Below are 17,757 nucleotides of genomic sequence, written 5' to 3' on the forward strand. Positions count from 1 at the left end.
CAGTGCTGGTGAGGCCTGGGCAGCTAGGCCAGGCAGGCTTGGGATACGGTATGGGGCAGTGTGATGCGGTGGTGAGTCTCAGGCTCAGCGCTGGTAATTATGGCGGAGAGAAGCCGATTAGGTAGCGCTGAGCAGCCCAGCGAGGGGGACGGGCCCACACCCAGCAGGGAGGGGAGTCCTGCCACGGGAGGGACCAATCAAGTGTGAAGTAGAGTGCAGACCCTGGGCCCCGATTCAGTGGGAAAAGGCTTGGCCACTGGTTCAGAGCGCCGCAACTTTCACGGATTAGTAGAGACACTATTCTGGAGTCTGAAAGGGGAACACAGCACGGAGGCGGCATCAATACACACACACACACACACACACACACACACACACACACACACACACACACACACACACATACACACACACACACACACACACACACACACACACACACACACACACAGACACACACACACACACACACACACACACACACAGAGAGACAGAGACACACACACACACACACACACACACACACACACACACACACACACACACACACACACACACACACACACACAGAGACAGAGAGACACACACACACACACACACAAAACCCTACCAAAACAGCTGGGAGGAGGGCTGCAGTTGTCGCCATGTCCCCATGGCAACAGCATTTCACCCATTTGGGTCCAAATTAAGACACCTTGGGCAGGAATTGGGATATTTATTCCCCCAGTTTAATGGAAGTGTTTTAACAACTCCTCTCCCTCTCTTGGAGAAAGTGCTTCCTCTTCACTGAGTAAATTAGTTCCATTTGGAGACGTGGGGAGGATCCAAAAAGCATCTTGTCATTTGGTGAATTGCTGGATACCTACACTCTGATTTACTTATTTAATAAATATCTGAGACAGAATTTAACACCTTGGAAAAGCATTAGTACTTCCTTTGGTGTGTTATGTATTCAATTGAGACAAATTACTCACTTTTCAAGAGCTTTTCTCAGAATGTCCAAGAGGAAAAATATTATGTAGGTAAGATTTTAGGTATGGTTTACTAAAGTAAGCACTGTTCCTAATGTTCAATGATGCCGACAGGTAATGTCATTTAGGAGAATCTGCAGACAATGAGACAATACTCTATTCCTTGTCCTTACCGTTGAATAATTATATTTCCCATAAATTGGGAAAATGCTACAGAACTGAATGTTTGTTTGTAACAATATAGCCAGTTGATAAAGGGTAGAGGGAGCATTCAGACAAATAGCCTTGCATCAAAATACTATAACCATGAAACCACAGCTCTGGGCCTAAATCTGGTTAGATTAAAGAGTAAGTTAAATGGATAGTGGTGTGAAACAGTCAGCTTTTAGGAGCTGACATTTTTTGTATCGAATAGACTAAATAATACGAAACCACACAAATGATACGTTACCACTCAAATTATATGTTACCATTTAGCATGCTATAAATCTAGTCGTTTTTTCTATAGATCGGCAGGACAGAACTGCAGCGTCAGGGAAGCTCAGGGGAGGGGGTGTGTGTCTCTTTGTAAAACAACAGCTGGTGAGTGATGTTTAATATTAACGGAGTCTCGAGGTTCTGCTCACCTGAGTTAGAATATCTCATGATAAGCTGCAGACCATACTATTTACCAAGAGAGTTTTCATCTATATTTTTCGTAGCTGTCTATTTACCACACAAACCATTGCTGGCATTAAGACCACACTCAACAAGCTGTAAAAATGCTCACCCAGAGGCGGCGCTCCTAGCGGCCAGTGATTTTAATGCAGGAAAACTGAAATGACCTCATTTCTACCAGCACGTCACCTGCGCAACTAGAGGTGAAAAAAATTAAGTTAACCTTTATTTCACACACAGAGACTCATACAAAGCTCGCCCTTCCTCTGCAAGCACCTCCCTCTGCAACTGGACCCTGGACTTCCTAACGGGCCACCCCAGGTGGTAAGGGTAGACAAAAACACATCAGCCATGCTCATCCTAAACACAGGTGCCCCTCAGGGTTACGCCCCCATCCACATCGAGTCTGGGACCAAAATGCTCCTGAACAGCTTCTACCTCCAAGCCATAAGACTGCTGAACAGTCAATCAAATGGCTACCTGGACTATTTGCGCTGACTCCTGTTTTTGCACTAGCACACTCACTGGACTCTACCCACACACTCACACATACAGTGCATTCTGAAAGTATTCAGACCCCTTTACTTTTTATTACGTTACAATCTTATTCTAAAATTGACACCAGTCTCAACGTCAACAGTGAAGAGGCAACTCTGAGATGCTGGCCTTCTAGGCAGAGTGCAAAGAAAAAGCTATATCTCAGACTGGCCAATAAAAATAAAATATTAAGATGGGCAAAAGAACACAGACACTGGACAGAAAGACTGGTGTCATGTTGAGACTGGTGTTTTGCGGGTTCTATTTAATGAACCTGCCAGTTGAGGACTTGTGAGGATGGGTTTCTCAAACTAGACACTCTAATGTACTTGTCCTCTTGCTCAGTTGTGCACCGGGACCTCCCACTCCTCTTTCCATTCTGGTTAGAGCCAGTTTGCACTGTTCTGTGAAGGGAGTAGTACACAGCGTTGTATGAGATCTTCAGTTTCTTGGCAATTTCTCGCATGGAATAGCTTTAATTTCTCAGAACAAGAATAGACTGACGAGTTTCAGAAGAAAGTTCTTTGTTTCTGGCCATTTTGAGCCTGTAATCGAACCCACAAATGCTGATGCTCCAGATACTCAACTAGTCTAAAGAAGGCCAGTTGTATTGCTTATTTAATCAGGACAACAGTTTTCAGCTGTGCTATCATAATTGCAAAAAAGGTTTTCTAATGATCAATTAGCCTTTTAAAATGATCAACTTGGATTAGCTAACACAATGTGACATTGGAACACAGGAGTGATCGTTGCTGATAATGTAGATATTCCATAAAAAAAATCAGCTGTTTCCAGCTACAATAGTAATTTACAACATTAACAATGTCTACACTGTATTTCTGATCAATTTGATGTTATTTTACTGGACAAAAAATGAGTTTTTCTTTCAAAAACAAGGACCTTTTCTAAGTGATCCCAAAGTTTTGAATGGTAGTGGAGCCTCATTATTGTTATTTTATTGTGTTACTATTTCTTTTTTTCTTCTTATTCGCTAATTTTTCGCTAATTATTAATATTACATGTTTTCTTACTTTTTAACTCTGCATTGTTGGTTAAGGGCTCATCAGTAAGCATTTCACGGTAAAGTCTACACCTGTTGTATTCGGCCCTTGAGATAAGTGCAATTTTATTTAATTTGCTACCACGCCTGAAATGCTGTTTCATCCTAACTTAGTTTCCCGTAGCGTGTTACTACGAACATATTGAAATATGATATAATTTAGATCACAGGCAGATATTTCATAACCACACACTGTTTTTGTTGTTTTTCTTTGTTTAGAGACGGGACATCCTTGAAGCTCCATTTTTTTGTTTTGTATGAATGTTTTACCCACTGAATCTTGCAGTTTTGTTCTCATTTTGGAAAGAAAGTAAACAAGTAAACGATGACGGTAATGTATTTTTTTCCGGAGGCAGGGCGGGGAGACTCAGGTTCTATTCTATTCTGTTGTATCCTCCCCAGACAGCCTGGGTGTGTGATTTAGCATTCTTTGAGATGAGGAGTTGCCTGCATCCAGGTATATACCCTGTCTCCCCTCTCTCCCTCTCTCCCCTGTCTCCCCTGTCTCCCCTCTCTCCCCTGTCTCCCCTCTCTCCCCTCTCTCCCTTTGCTCTCGGTCGTATTATCCAGTGGAGCTCTCTCTCTCTCTCTCTCTCTCTCCCTCTCTCTCTCTCTCTCTCTCTCTCTCTCTCTCTGTCTCTCTCTCTCTCTCTCTCTCTCTCTCTCCCTCTCACTCTCTCTCTCTCTCTCTCTCTGTACATCGCTCATCACGTTTGGACTTTGAAGTCACAGCTTGCTCTTCCTCTTTTTTGTCTCTGTGGTGCTTTGATGCACTTACGTTCTGTGAATAGTTCCTGTAATGCCGAGATCCTGTTGGCTTACTCTCCCTTCTCTGGTAGTATAGAAACACTCTCTTGCCTTTGAAACAACGTCCATAAATTACAATTTGCCAAGTGTCATTTTCCTTGTTTACAGCCATTTTGGGCTCCATGTCTCCCATGTTCCTCTCTTGTGTTTCACGTTTAATTGCACCAATAATGTTGGCAGGCCTAACCAACACGGCACATGCAGCTCGTTGCTGGTAAAGGGGTACGGAAACTATAAAAATATTTTCCAGGCTTTGCGAGTTTTATGTGTGTAATTTGTGTGGATATATCCCACTGTGTTACCACCAACTATGAGAACAGAATGAAACTGTGCTGTAGCCTGTGACACAGTAGAGAGAGAGGGAGACAGAAAGAAGGAGCGAGAGAGACAGGGGAGGTGTGAGAGAAAGAGAGAGAGTGAGGGAGACTAACATCTGTACAGGAAATCAGCCCTAAGTGATTCTAAAGAGCCTGTGTTTTCTCTTTCCTACACAAACAGCTTAATTTATTGCATGTCTGCTGAAGTCAACAGCCCTTTAGTATCCCACAATTATTTCCCATATGCTTCATATACGACCACAGAGGGAGAGAGTAGGAGAGAGATGGGAAAACAGATCTTCTAGGCTGGTAAAGGGAATGTGTACTAGGCCCTTAACACACATAGTAAATAAGCTAATTGTAATACTGTCTTTATTTCTTAAGTGTCTTTCTTCCTCTTCCATAGATGTATATATGGGTAATTCCCCGCTCACTGTGGGTCTACCTGTGGGTTGGCTATCAAATATTAAACAGTCTCATTCACATTGTTTACTATCATAAGGATCAGCTCTATCAGAAGTCCTTGATAGTACATAGAAACATATCGCTCCCTGGCTACGTCTCACACTGAGCTCTCTGTGAAGGCTCGGCACGAACTCCACCTCCCTCCACTTCTCCTGCAGGACCGGTTTGTTCTTTTCAGAACCAATGTGCTGTGATGAGCCTGGCCGGGTGCGCTGTGGAGAGTCGTGGGAGGTAAGAAATGAGAGGGATTTGAGTCAGTCTACTCCTTCTGGGCCACAGAGGTCAAGCTAGAGGTGGAACAGAGAAGGTGTTGACCTGTACCTGTGCCCTCATAGCGACCTATTAGGGGTCAAGGGGTCTGTATGTGTGCCAACTGTGCTGATGTGAGACATCGTCGCAGGCGTCTGATTCACGGGGCCTTGACCTTCGGTAGCACCAGGGGGATATGGACAGGGAGCCCCCCGCTGCTGTGATGCTGATGTGGAGTGTGTGTGTGTGTGTGAGTGAGGTGGGGTTGGGGTGTTGTAGGCAGGAGGGGCGCAAGGGGAGTGGGGTTCCAAGAGAGCCGATCGATCCCACAGCTGCAGGTGGCCAGGCAGCAGAACAGCCCTAGGCACTGCTGAACCTGCCCTGACTACCAAACACACAGTAGCACACACACAGAGGAGCGCACACACAAATAAGGGCATTTCCATGTAAAAGGACCCATGAGTACCACCGCGAAGTTCGTAGGTGCATATCAAATTGAGTGTCAGATGAAAGTTAAGAGTCTATATTTTTGGGAAATGCAGGCATAGATACATTTTTCAACCATTTCCCATCTTAAAAATGTGGCATAAGTAAAGGCTAAACAGATGGAAAAGGGGTCTTAGAAAATATCCACCCGAAAAAAGTCTTCAAAGGTATCAGAAATACACAGAGTGTACAAAACATTAGGAACACCTTCCTAATATTGTGTTGCTTCCCCTTTTGCCCTTAGAACAGCCTCAATTAGTTGGGGCATGGGCTCTACTAGGTGGCGAAAGTGTTTCACAGGAATGCTGGCCCATGTTGACTCCAACAATTCCCACAGTTGTGACAAGTGGGCTGGATGTCCTTTGGGTGGTGGACCATTCTTGATACACACGGGAAACTGTTGAGCATGAAAAACTCAGCAGCGTTGCAGTTCTTGACACACTCAAACAGGTGCACCTGGCATCTTCTACCATACCCCGTTCAAAGTCTTGCCCATTCCCCATCTGAATGGCACACGTGGGTCTGTCTATAAATAATGGGGCCAATGTGTGACATCAGGGTCAACATATCAAAATGGTTTGATATACATTTAAATATGATTTTCTTGCATCTTGACATGTGTAGTTAGAGGAATAAAGGTCTAAGTAGGCACAATGAGACCATAACTCTACCTAGCAACGACAAAACATCTACATATCATTCAGAATGTCACAGAATGTCACAAGTAACATGGACACTGCATGTTCCTTTCTCATGCCTAGTTGCCAGGTCTTTTCGTGCTTTAGTCAACTTCTCTATCATGTGTAGCCATGCTAAACATTCCTGAAGAATTAAAAATATAAACAACAGCATTTCAATATGTTTTAATAGATTATACAATAATATAATACATTACGAAATACAATGGGTTCTGTCAACAAAATCACTGACAATAATAATAACAAATAATGAAGTCATTATAATCAGTAAACTCTTCAAGCATTGTGTGTGTGTGTGTGTGTGTGTGTGTGTGTGTGTGTGTGTGTATCTGAAAACTATCCTCTCCTAGCCTCTCCTTGAAAGTGCATTGTAGCCTGAGGGGTGGAACCTTCATTCCTCTCCCCCAATGTGTTTTGAGAGGGAGGTGAGGAATAGGGGAAACAAGGGGAGAATCTCAATTGCATTTCCTTGATTCCTCATGTCCTCTCTCTTCGCCACTTTCTCAAAACCCATTGGATAAGAAGGTGAGAGGGGAAGGACTGCTGACCTTCTCATCCAATGGGTTTTGAAAAGGAGACGAGGAGGTAGCATACGACGAATCAAGGAAATACCATTGATATTCTCCCAAGGATGGTGGAAGCAAATATATTTGACAACTATGAAAGCCCCAACGCAGTTTTTGTAGTTTTATGTTTAAATCATCATAAAAAGTTAATAAAACTGGTAAATCAAGTTTTTAAGTGCACTGACCCTCTAACATTTTTAGACAGTGCCAGACTGACTGACTGACTGCGCTACCAAAATACCCATGGCCTGTCCAGAAACAACCCCTACTGCCCAGAGTCTAGATACTAGTGGAGATCTGAGAGGGTTTGATGGGCGGTGACATGGTGAGAGCTCCACCTTACCCTCTGAAAGGCTTGGTAGAATTTTGGCTGTGTTGCTTACACCTGTCCAATCCTCTTAGATCTCCACAAGTGTCTAGGGGTAGGGGCTAGTGGTTGCTTTTGGACAGGACCCCACCCCCCTCCGGGTGTGTGGTGGACATACAGCACAACTCGATGCATTGGTTGGATGTTTCATTCCATTGCTATACATACACGGATTTGCACAGGTGTAAGCTGGACATACACATGGCACCCTATCAGGCTGATCAGACAGTTCTAGGTAGTTGAAGACCTGCTGTAAACAGTGAAAGGATATATTTACAGTCCATTTGGAAACTATTCAGACCCCTTCCCTTTATCCACATTTTGTTACATTGCAGCCTTATTCTAAAATGGATTAAATAAAAAAGAATGTCCTCATCAATTTACACACACTACCCCATAATGACAAAGTGAAAACAGGCTTTAGAAATATTTGCAAATTTAATCAAAATAAAAAACAGAATGACCTTATTTTCATAAGTATTCAGACCCTTTGCGATGAGATTCTAAATAGAGCTCAGGTGCATCCTGTTTCCATTGATCATCGTTGAGATCTTTCTATAACTTGATTGGAGTCTACTTGTGGTAAATTAAATGGATTTGGAAAGGCACACACCTGTCTATATAAGGTCCCACAGTTGACAGTGCATGTCAGAGCAAAATCCAAGCCATGAGGTCAAAGGAATTGTCCATAGAGCTCCGAGACAGGATTGTGTTGAGGCACAGATTTGGGAAAGGGTACCAAAATATTTCTGTAGCATTGACTGTCCCCAAGATCACAGTGCCCTCCATCATTCTTAAATGGTAGAAGTTTGGAACCACCAAAGACTCTTCGGAGAGCTGGCCGCCCGGCCAAACTGAGCAATCAGGGGAGAAAGGCCTTGGTCAGGGAGGTGAACAAGAACCCGATGGTCACTCCGACAGAACTCCAGAGTTCCTCTGTGGAGATGAGAGAAACTTCCAGAAGGACAACCATCTCTGCAGCACTCCACCAATCAGGCCTTTATGGTAGATTGACCAGACGGAAGCATCTTCTCGGTAAAAGTCCCATGACAGACAATTTGGAGTTAACAAAAGGCACCGAAAGGACTTTCAGACCATGAGAAACAAGTTTCTCTGGTCTGATGAAACCAAGATTGAATTCTTTGGCCTGAATGCCAAGCATCACGGCTGGAGGACACCTGGCATCTTCCCTATGGTGAAGCATGGTGGTGGCAGCATCATGCTGTGGGGATGTTTTTCAGCGGCAGGGACTGCTGAAAACCTGTTCCAGAGTGCTCAGGACCTCAGACTGGGGCAAAGGTTCACCTTCCATCCGGGCTCTATATGCATCTACTAATTCGGTCAACCCGATATCTTAAAAATACATGTTATATATGACATATCAGAATCATACAAAGATAGGGGATTTTACTGAGAACTGGCCTGTTTAATGGTTAAACGCTTCGAGGCAACTCCATCATGTAATTTTGTTGCTTGTCAACATCAGACCTCAGAGCTCCAGTATCTCTTCATCACATCTGTGAAGATGTTTCCTTGCAGGTCACCCAGTCAGTCCTAGCAACATACAATACAATACAGAACATGCATGGCAAACGTCCGATTGATCAGATATGTCACATAAATCTCCAATACATGGAACAACATCATTACCACAGCTTGCTTCCAACCCACACACATACAGTGGTGTGTATTCATGGATGCCAAGGGAAGCAAGGCTTCCCCCAAAATTGGACTACAAATAAATATATATTTTTTAATGTTTTCGTCTCTCTGTGTTTCGTGATTTTCCTTCAATTCGCAAGAGGCTGAATGTATCTCACCGGACAAAGCATCCGAGCGAGTGAAACAGTGCCCCTCTGTTTCTGTATGGACGTATATCTGATGATGTCTGGTCAAAAAGAGTATGACATTGTTTTCGCCCGAAGTATTGAATCAAGAGAATTAGCGAGCATTTGGCTTCCCTTCATATAAAAATGTATAAAATAATAGCCAATCAGCGTTGAGCTAAACTGCGTGAGCTCAACTGTAAATGGTCCTGGCACTCCCCAAAAAGGTTTCAAGGGAAGACTATTTTGGATTTGGCTTCACTCCAATCACATCACATCGAGAGCAATACGTCATTGACAGAAACAACTTAAATTGTTGCATCTCGTTGTGTTGTTGTACTCCGGTGGCTAGCAAGCTAGCTAAAATAGGCCATTTCCTAAATTAGACATGGATTTTACTTAATACTCTGTACTGGCCAATGATTATAACAGAGATTCTGATCCAACCAAAAACTCATATATTGTTCAATATATAGCTAAATGTAGAAGGCTAATTTTAACTGAAAGGAAGTTACAGTGCCTTGCGAAAGTATTCGGCCCCCTTGAACTTTGCAACCTTTTGCCACATTTCAGGCTTCAAACATAAAGATATAAAACTGTATTTTTTTGTGAAGAATCAACAACAAGTGGGACACAATCATGAAATGGAACGACATTTATTGGATATTTCAAACTTTTTTAACAAATCAAAAACTGAAAAATTGGGCGTGCAAAATGATTCAGCCCCCTCAAGTTAATACTTTGTAGCGCCACCTTTTGCTGCGATTACAGCTGTAAGTCGCTTGGGGTATGTCTCTATCAGTTTTGCACATCGAGAGACTGAAATTTTTTCCCATTCCTCCTTGCAAAACAGCTCGAGCTCAGTGAGGTTGGATGGAGAGCATTTGTGAACAGCAGTTTTCAGTTCTTTCCACAGATTCTCGATTGGATTCAGGTCTGGACTTTGACTTGGCCATTCTAACACCTGGATATGTTTATTTTTCAACCATTCCATTGTAGATTTTGCTTTATGTTTTGGATCATTGTCTTGTTGGAAGACAAATCTCGGTCCCAGTCTCAGGTCTTTTGCAGACTCCATCAGGTTTTCTTCCAGAATGGTCCTGTATTTGGCTCCATCCATCTTCCCATCAATTTTAACCATCTTCCCTGTCCCTGCTGAAGAAAAGCAGGCCCAAACCATGATGCTGCCACCACCATGTTTGACAGTGGGGATGGTGTGTTCAGCTGTGTTGCTTTTAAGCCAAACATAACGTTTTGCATTGTTGCCAAAAAGTTCAATTTTGGTTTCATCTGACCAGAGTACCTTCTTCCACATGTTTGGTGTGTCTCCCAGGTGGCTTGTGGCAAACTTTAAACGACACTTTTTATGGATATCTTTAAGAAATGGCTTTCTTCCTGCCACTCTTCCATAAAGGCCAGATTTGTGCAATATACGACTGATTGTTGTCCTATGGACAGAGTCTCCCACCTCAGCTGTAGATCTCTGCAGTTCATCCAGAGTAATCATGGGCCTCTTGGCTGCATCTCTGATCAGTCTTCTCCTTGTATGAGCTGAAAGATTAGAGGGACGGCCAGGTCTTGGTAGATTTGCAGTGGTCTGATACTCCTTCCATTTCAATAATATCGCTTGCACAGTGCTCCTTGGGATGTTTAAAGCTTGGGAAATATTTTTGTATCCAAATCTGGCTTTAAACTTCTTCACAACAGTATCTTGGACCTGCCTGGTGTGTTCCTTGTTCTTCATGATGCTCTCTGCGCTTTTAACGGACCTCTGAGACTATCACAGTGCAGGTGCATTTATACGGAGAATTGATTACACACAGGTGGATTGTATTTATCATCATTAGTCATTTAGGTCAACATTGGATCATTCAGAGATCCTCACTGAACTTCTGGGGAGAGTTTGCTGCACTGAAAGTAAAGGGGCTGAATAATTTTGCACGCCCAATTTTTCAGTTTTTGATTTGTTAAAAAAGTTTGAAATATCCAATAAATGTCGTTCCACTTCATGATTGTGTCCCACTTGTTGTTGATTCTTCACAAAAAAATACAGTTTTATATCTTTATGTTTGAAGCCTGAAATGTGGCAAAAGGTCGCAAAGTGCAAGGGGGCCGAATACTTTCGCAAGGCACTGTAGGTTAGCGAGCAAGCATTTTAGCCAGGTAGCATAGGACAACAAAAAGCTTGTACTGTATGACAGAGTCATAGACCGTTTCGTCAACATGAAAGAGAGGAAGATGGCATTGGCATTTTTCTACAATGAGTGTGAGTCAACATGTTTTTCTACTTGCATAAACAGAGGCACACGCACACACACACACACACACACGCACACGCACACACACACACACACACACACACACACACACACACACACACACACACACACACACACACACACACACACACACACACACACACACAGGTTTTGCAGGTTTTGCCTGAGGTAGAGTATCCCATGATAAGCTGTAGACCACACTATTTTTCCAATAGTTTTCATCTGTATTTTTCGTATCTGTCTATATACCACCACAAACCGATGCTGGCACTAAGACCACACTCAATGAGCTGTATACGGCCATAAGCAAACAGGAAAACTCTCATCCAGAGGCGGCGCTCCTAGTGGCCGGGGACTTTAATGCAGGGAAACTCAAATCCGTTTTACCTAATTTCTTGCAGCATGTTAAATGTGCGACCAGAGGGAAAATACTCTAGACCACCATTACTCCACACAAAGAGACAGGTACAAAGCTCTACCTCCCCCGAAATTTGGAAAATCTGACAATAATTCTATCCGCCTGATTCCGGCTTACAAGCAAAAACTAAAGCAGGAAGCACCAGTGACTTGGTCAATAAGAAAGTGGTCAGATTAAGCAGACGCTAAGCTACATGACTGTTTTGCTAGCACAGTGACGTACATACCCCAACCAGAAGCCATGGATTACAGGCAACATCCACACTGAGCTATAGGGTAGAGCTGCCGCTTTCAAGTAGTGGGACTTCTAAACCGGAAGCTTATATAAAATCCTGCTATGCCCTCCGTTTAACCATTAAACAGGCAAAGCGTCAATACAGGACTAAGATTGAATCGTACTACACCGGCTTTGACGTTCACCGGATGTGGCAGGGCTTGCAAACTATTATAGACAAGGGAAGCACAGCCGCGAGCTCCCCAGTGACACGAGCCCACCAGACGAGCTAAATTACTTCAATGCTCGCTTCGAGGCAAGTTACACTGGAGCATGCATGAGAACATCAGCTGTTCCAGATGACTGTGTGATCACGCTCTCCGTAGACAATGTGAGTAAGACATTTAAACAGGTCAACATTCACAAGGCCGCAGGGCCAGACGGATTAACAGGACGTGTACTCTGTGCATGTGCTGACCAACTGGCAAGTGTCTTCACTGACATTTTCAACCTGTCCCTGACTGAGTCTGTAATACCAACATGTTTCAAGCAGACCACCATAGTCCCTGTACCCAAGAACACTAAGGTTACCTGCCTAAATGACTACTGACGCATAGCACTCACGTCTGTAGCCATGAAGTGCTTTGAAAGGCTGGTCATGGCTAACATCAACACCATTATCCCAGAATCCCTAGACCCACTCCAATTTGCATACCGCCCCAATAGATCCACAGGTGATGCAATCTCTATTGCACTCAACAATGCCCTTTCCCACCTGGACAAAAGAAACACCTATGTGAGAATGCTATTCATTGACTACAGCTCAGTGTTCAACACCATAGTGCCCTCAAAGCTCATCAGTAAGCTAAGGCTCTGGGATTAAACACCTCCCTCTGCAACTGGATCCTGGACTTTCTGACGGGCCGCCCCCAGGTGGTGAGGGTAGGTAACAACACATCCGCCACGCTGATCCTAAACACTGGGGCCACTCAGGGGTGTGTGCACAGTCCCCTCCTCTACTTCCTGTTCACTCATGACTGCATGGCCAGGCATGACTCCAACACCCTCATCAAGTTTTCTGATGACACAATAGTGGTGGGCCTGATCCCCAACAATGATGAGACAGCCTTTAGGGAGGAGGTCAGAGACCTGGCTGTGTGGACCAGGACAACAACCTCTCCCTCAACGTGATCGAGACAAAGGAGATGATTGTGGACTACAGGAAAAGGAGGACCGAGCACGCACCCATTCTCATTGACGGGGCTGTAGTGGAGAAGGTTGAGAGCTTCAAGTTCCTTGGTGTCCACATCACCAACCAACTATCGTGGTCCAAACACACTAAGACAGTCGTGAAGAGGGCACTGCCTGGTATGGCAACTGTTCGGCCTCCGACTGCAAGGCACTACAGAGGGTAGTGCGTACAACCCAGTTCATCACTGAGGCCAAGCTTTCTGCCATCCAGGACCTCTATACCAGGCGTTGTCAGAAGAAGGCCCTAAAATTGTCAAAGACTCCAGTCACCTTAGTCATGGACTGTTCTCTCTGCTATCGCACAGCAAGCAGAACCGGAGTGCCAAGCCTATGTCCAAGAGGCTTCTTAACAGCTTCTGCCCCCAAGCCATAAGACTCCTGAACAGCTAATCAAATGGCTACCCAGACCCCTCTTTTACGCTGCTGCTACTCTCTGTTTATTATCTATGCATAGCCACTTTAACTCTACCTACATGTACATAGTACCTCAGTTACCTCGACTAACCGGTGCCCCCCCACAGTGACTCTGTACCGGTACCCCCTGTGTATAGCCTCGCTATTGTTATTTTACTTTCATCTATTTTCAATGTTTTACTTATCTATTTTTTACTTAACACTTTTTTTTCTTAAAACCTCTGGAAGCATTGTTGGTTAAGGGCTTGTAAGTAAGCATTTGACTGTAAGGTCTACGTTGTATTCGGCGCATGTGACTAATAAGAGTTGACTTTTGGTAACTCTCCATGGTTCTAAATCAATAGCTGTTTAGTAGTCCGAAAATGTCAGAAACATTACCTTGCTTGACCATGCTGTAGGTCATGTAACTGTTTGTTACATGTGGAATGCGTCATGGACTTCACTGGACAGAGATTGCTCTCTCGTTTTGTGATGAAACCAAGGTGTGGTTGATTTTATTCTGTCTTCCTGTTGTCTCAGACATAGGCCTATATATCACGGTGTCAAGGCATATGAACTAACTGGTTATAGAGCAAACAATGCAATTATCACATCACAAAGGTTGTAATATGGCAATTTCTTGGAGCTTCCCCAGTGATTTTACCCACGCACCACTACCGCGTAAGCACAAATGAGCTGATGACTGAATGAATCATCATGTTATGCTTAATATCTGCAACTCATTGTTCATAAAGCAATAGGTTAAGCCTGGATGTTTAAATCAGAGTACATTTCCTCAAATACTTTTACGCTTGTTAGACGAAAGACTCTTTCTTGGGAACAAGTATTTTAGTTTGTCAGGGCAGAAACTAAATTCCAATGTTTTGCAGAGTTATTTTTGGGGGGGATTCTCCTTTTCCAAATTTGAGATTTCTGCTGTGCAAGGTTTGGCAGGTACATAAACAGAGCAGGTTGCCTGGAAATGAGAGAACGATTGTTTGGAAGGCCTTGTGGGATTAGAACTGTCTGGACACACTGCTGTATGCTGTACAGCCAATAGCAGATCAATAATACTTCAATATCAACTACACCCAGCCACAGCCTCGCTCCGCCCACTACCAAGCACCAAACAACATGAAATGAAATATCATTTGATGTTTTTTAGGACAAATGATTGAAGTGTGCCTTGGGCTTAGAAATAGTATCTGGTAGTGGTAGGACGGGAGAAATGAAATAGGTCACCAGTTGCTTAACGACTTATGATTATATACAGTATATACAGTATAATATAGCTTAAAACATTTGTTGCTGGAACTGTGGGGAAAGTTTATGGCAAGAGATACTGATCTGAATTCAGACTGATTGCCATACTATTTCTATATACAGTATATAACTGACTTATTTCTGTATACAGTATATAACTGACTTATTTCTGTATACAGTATATAACTGACTTATTTCGGTGGCTCTAGTGCTGGGCCTGTGCACTTAAGGCCAAGGAGTGGAGGCGAGGTCTGGACAGCAGCATGGGGCAATTTTACTGCTGCTCCAAAATGAAACAAACAGGCTTTATTTGCCCTTTCCTACTGAGACGCAGGGAAATTATTATCCACAAAGTGCAGCAATAAAGAATTGATTTTCCAGCCATGATGAATCCAGCATGTTACAGCTGAGGCTACCATTCTGACTCAGGCCCTGACTGTTTTATGGGCGCTGATGGGAGAGGAGAGAAAGAGGAAGGGGAAATTGGATCCTGCGAGAAATCCTGGCCACTCACTGGATACTTGATGAAAGCCATATCCTCAGAAATTGATATTAAAAGTGGGTATGAAGATTGTGGAGCAATATGTAAAACTAGCTTGAAATGACTTGCTGCTGCAAATGCATCTGATCAGATAAGCAGCTTGATACTACCCTTTTCCCCTGCTATAATAGTTGCATGTAAAGCTGCAAACCGACGAACAACAGAACGAGTGTGAAATCAAGAGTGTTTTAAATATTAAGGACTTGGTGGGTCAATCAAGTCAACAGGCAGAACTTAACACCCAGCTGCAAGTTAGCTCTGAATTTCTTAAAACGCTATTAATGGGAGATTACATATACCTGCGTGTTAAAACACACTTGCTTGCAACCAAAAACCCAGAAGAATAAACCGGCAGATCAGTTGATCTCCCGTTGTTACTGTATCAAACGAGTTAGATACCAGACAGCTGCGGCTAGATTCTCTACTCCTGGCCCGAATGAAATATCGACCTATCAGGAACATTGAAAATAGCAACGCTATTAATTAATTACAAATATTTATTGTAAGAATATAAACCCAAAAAACTTGAGCCCAGTATACTTGAGTAGAGTATAGTTCAGTACAGTACAGGAAAGTAGAGTAATAGTTCAGTACAGTAGAGTACTCTAGATTAGATGAGTTTATTAGTCACATGCACAGGGTCACAGATGTAATTGCAGCGTACAGTGAAGCTCCGAAGCTCAAACAGTGCAGATCTCTTCTTATATTAGCTAAAATAATGGGCAACTGGGCGTCTTTATACATGACCCTAAGCATGATGGGATGTTTTAAATAATTCATTAACTCAGGAACCACTTGTGTGGAAGCGCCTGCTTTCAATATACTTTGTATCCCTCGTTTACCCAAGTGTTTCCTTTATTTTGGCAGTTACCTGTCATTTGTAATTTGACACACAGTACCTTGATTAGACAATCATTTTATGAAAGCATAGATTATATTAACTCTATCTTCTTCAGCTTGATTAAGTTAACAATTTTAAATGTAGACAGTTCAGGAATACTTTATTTTACCCTTCTGATAAGAAATGACCATACTGTATTAAGACAAGTGTTTAATAATGGATTAAATGAATTGGAAATGAAAAGTAAGTGTACCAACACAAACTTTACATTAATAAAATGTGGAGAGTAAATTGCCACAGTAGATTCTCTCTGGTACACGAGGAAACGTCTAATTTCAGTTGAATCCGTGCTTACTCTGTTCAAATATTAGGTTTAATTTATACCGAAGACAATACCCACCGTTTGAAAAACATGTCAGCAACCAGTACTTAAAGTTAACACGGACATTAGGGAGAGTTAATAGGGTTAATATGGTGGCCAATAGTGGTTGCAATTGAGGCTTGATGAGTGCTATGGTTTTAATGAGAGATCACCTCGTGGTGAGACAATGCTCAATGTTGGTTGCAATTGACCCGGTTTGTTTTCCGTACTGTAAACACCTTCTCAAAGCTCGGTGTCTGAATAAGCTCCTGTCAAGAGGCTGTTGCATACACCCCACTGCCACCCTATCCAAGCAAGTTTGTGTCCAAGTACCACATTGTTTCAAAAGGACCTCAGTCGGGACACAACAAGAAAAACAGGAGGCAGGGCCTTGGACACACATGCTCTCTCAGACCAAGCCCTTTCACGCCCAAGCTAAACGTTTAGCCACTCCGGCTAATGAACTGCTGTGAAAGAGAGAACATCAAAGGGAGGCTGAGTTTGGACGCTCTCTCTCCGCCCCTTCAGGTCCTAGAGGTCACCCCTCTTGCAGAGAGAAGCTAGGACATCCCAGTCCCAGACCTCTGGACGCTAACCCCTAACCCCTGCCAGAGCAGTTCAAAGCCCAGCTAACAGAGGGATGCGCTGCCGTCCCCGAACAAAAACAGACATCAAAGAGGCAGTTGGAAAAAGAGAGAAGGAGAAAACGAAAATATGCAGCACTGATATCAAATTCCCTCTTATTTCTGTGATGCATATTAAAGAAGCTACACTACATTACCAAAAGTATGTGGACACCTGCTCGTCGAACATCTCATTCCAAAATCATCGGCATTAATATGGGGTTGGTTGCCCCTTTAACAGCCTCCACTCTTCTGGGAAGGATTTCCACTAGATGTTGGAACATTGCTGCGGGGACTTAGGCTTGGCTCGCAGCCGGCGTTCCAATTCATCCCAAAGGTTCTCGATGGGGTTGAGGTCAGGGGTCTGTGCAGTTCAGTCAAGTTCTTCCACACCGATCTTGACAAACCATTTCTGTATGGACCACGCTTGTGCACAGGGGAATTGTCATGCTGAAACAGGAAAGGGTCTTCCCCAAACTGTTGCCACAAAGTTGGAAGCACAGAATCATCTAGAATGTAATTGTATGCTGTAGCGTTAAGATTTCCCTTCATTGGAACTAAGGGGCCT

The sequence above is a fragment of the Oncorhynchus mykiss genome, chromosome 14 (genome assembly GCF_013265735.2).
Source record: "Oncorhynchus mykiss isolate Arlee chromosome 14, USDA_OmykA_1.1, whole genome shotgun sequence".
Taxonomy (NCBI): Eukaryota; Metazoa; Chordata; class Actinopteri; order Salmoniformes; family Salmonidae; genus Oncorhynchus; species Oncorhynchus mykiss.